The 2,500-nt window shown below is 41.4% G+C and overlaps 1 protein-coding gene and 2 long non-coding RNA genes across 4 annotated transcripts in view; 2 read left to right on the top strand and 1 right to left on the bottom strand.

Annotated features, from left to right (window-relative positions):
- The window catches only part of LOC134466895 (uncharacterized), a 1,524-nt gene extending 65 nt beyond the window's left edge, over positions 1–1,459 (top strand). Inside the window, exons 1-3 of one of the 2 annotated variants that reach the window (XR_010038439.1) lie at positions 1–393; positions 766–892; positions 1,044–1,459. The exon at positions 1–393 is cut by the window's left edge and continues 65 nt beyond it. This is a non-coding gene — a long non-coding RNA (uncharacterized LOC134466895). Of the gene's footprint in view, positions 403–765; positions 893–1,043 lie in introns of both variants that reach the window. The other variant, XR_010038438.1, reaches the window with a different exon arrangement.
- The window catches only part of LOC134466892 (protoheme IX farnesyltransferase, mitochondrial), a 112,274-nt gene that overhangs the window by 83,046 nt on the left and 26,728 nt on the right, over positions 1–2,500 (top strand). The gene's annotated exons all lie outside the window — the stretch shown is intronic.
- Positions 1,468–2,500, bottom strand: part of LOC134466894 (uncharacterized) — a 2,303-nt gene continuing 1,270 nt past the window's right edge. Inside the window, exons 2-3 of the long non-coding RNA XR_010038437.1 lie at positions 2,340–2,387; positions 1,468–2,240 (exon numbers count right to left, since the gene is read on the bottom strand). This is a non-coding gene — a long non-coding RNA (uncharacterized LOC134466894). The remainder of the gene's footprint in view (positions 2,241–2,339; positions 2,388–2,500) is intronic.

Below are 2,500 nucleotides of genomic sequence, written 5' to 3'. Positions count from 1 at the left end.
CTTCCAAATGAACCATTTTTTTCAAAACTCTTGCATGTGATTGGATTAAGAATCTGTCCGTCATTTTGACTGACACGCCATTTCAGCCACTCCCGTTGACTCAATCCGTGACGTAGTTCACAGCGACACCACGCAGGAGGCAAGACTTTTCATCACAACAAACATGGCGGCGGCTGGAAGTAAACGGAGTAAACTTTCTATAAACGAACATTGCCCTATGTGCAGGGGATATCTAAGGACAAATGGTAATATCTGCAACCGCCCATGGATATTTGAAGAACTTCCCTACGAGAAAGGGTAAACCAGCGCCCAGCTGAACTTGATCGAAACTTGTGAAACTTCTCCGAAAAATCCTGTCGCATGCCTGCTGTAATTTAACCCAGCGTTCTCAAGGTACGTACGGTAAGTCAACATCTTGAATCTTGATGCAATAGTTGCTCTGAAGTCGTGCGCAAGCACAATATGACAATTGTTCATCCATACATATGTCAATATTGTTATTGGATATGATTGGCGTCAGGGCATCTTCCTCTTAGCCTCTATGCTAATCTAAATGGTTTACTGTTTACATTGCTATAGGCACACATGCAATATGATTGTTTCACTTTTATTTGATTTATTGATTCTTTTATTTCTTTGATTTCTTTATAACCTCGCTGGGATTGTAACCTACGCACATGTCCAACGACAGAGATGTGTAAAAGTGTCTGCTTGCACTGTATTACAAACTATCACCATCATTAACAACAAGTCCCCTTCTCACAGATGCAGAAATGCAAAGCAGGGCCAAACATGCTGCATTCAATGGGTACGAAGACGGTGTGAGGAACAACATAACAGCTCTCTTCCTGGTGGCAGCCATGGAGCACCTAGGGGCTTCATTAAGTGTCAGGTACCTCTGGAACAAAGATTTACATTACAACAAATGTATGCCCCCAGTTAAAGCTGGTGCCATGACAGTCTGTACATATTGGCTTTGCAAGATTACATCTAAGCTAACCATACTGCACATTTTGCATCTATCTTTTTAAATGTGTCAACAGATATCCCTGACGGCTTCATACCTGACCACATAACCATGGGCTCTGAAGAGGGGAAAAAAAGGAACAGGCTACATCCGGTAGTGGCCCGGGTGGTCAACAAATGCCATTTTCCACATGCAGTCCAGGAGGGAGACGTATAACTATACTGTAGATTTGATATTTTTACAAGGCCTTTAGCCACAGTGTGCCCACAGCGCACTGCTCGTAATTCTGCAGGTAAATTTCACTCTTTCGCATCGCTTAGCCCACAGCACCTTAACAACTTGAAGTCATTTTTAGAACATAGTTGTCCCGGTCTCACTGAAACAAACAGCAGATTGGACCAGCATGTCTATTGGACTGCAGAAAATCATGGTGAACAGACAGACAAATGCACACTGGAGCACATTATGTTGCTAGTCACACAGAGGATATTTTCAGAGGCTGAGTTGTTTTCACCCCCCCATCTAGTCATGACATTCTGATAAATCGCAAAAGCAGTAACCTGTGGCGCAGGATCAAAGCTAAATTGAAAGAGCGCCAAGACTAATATAAAATTGGTGGAGTAAATGCATGTACTGTAATAATGTATGTAAATAATTTGTGTATGTAAGTAGTGTATATAAAATAACCCAGTGCAACTTTTTTTTCCATAAGATTCTGTTGCCTTTCTGTGAATGCATATAAAAAAGGTTAAGGTATGTTGTCACTTGAAGTAAATTAAACTGTGCTCAACACTAAACAGTCTACAATACTTCTTCCTTCTTTACATTTTTTTAATCATTGCTGCTCAAAGAAAAAAACATGGCAACAGTTTTCAAATGTGTAATTTTATTTACAGTTCTTCTATGCAAAAACAGTCATTCATACACATTTGTACAACAGCATGTACGAGGTTGCGGCAAAGCACTGCCAGCTACTACGCTGTGGTGTTTCACTGTCAAAATACTCATCCTTTTAATCAACATAACCTGGGATTCCCTGCACATGCAACACTTTGAAAACAGGAAGGTTGTTGGTTATGTACTATTATATGTTCGATCAAAGATATAGGGACTAATGCTCTTCTCATGTTTCTTCAATAAGCTGTGATCCAACCTAGTGCAAACTGTCCTGTTGGGTGGGCTCACTGTTGAATGGCACTCTCTCCATATGTAGCAGCTCTCTGTGTCCCATCTTCTGTGACTGCAGATGCCATTTAAGCCATGACAGGCATGTCTGAAAGACATGGTGCATGATAACAGGTATACTAGACAACCACACTTTTCCTCCTAATGACAATCGGTGCAGGCCTACTTATTTACAAGAGTGACTCACCTTCTTTGCTGTGACGTTCTCCCAACTGAGCAGGAAGGCCTTTCATTCCTGGTGGTCAGAGAAGAGCTCAGTTTATACAATACAGCAGATATTGAACATGGGCAAATTTGTAACGTGTTGAGTCTGTGTAACATAAGCAGCTCACACAAACTGGTCAACCC

This window comes from Engraulis encrasicolus, chromosome 17 (assembly GCF_034702125.1).
Source record: "Engraulis encrasicolus isolate BLACKSEA-1 chromosome 17, IST_EnEncr_1.0, whole genome shotgun sequence".
Classification (NCBI taxonomy): Eukaryota; Metazoa; Chordata; class Actinopteri; order Clupeiformes; family Engraulidae; genus Engraulis; species Engraulis encrasicolus.
The sequence above is the reverse complement of the archived record's forward strand: the minus strand, read 5'-3'. Positions and strand labels throughout refer to the sequence as shown.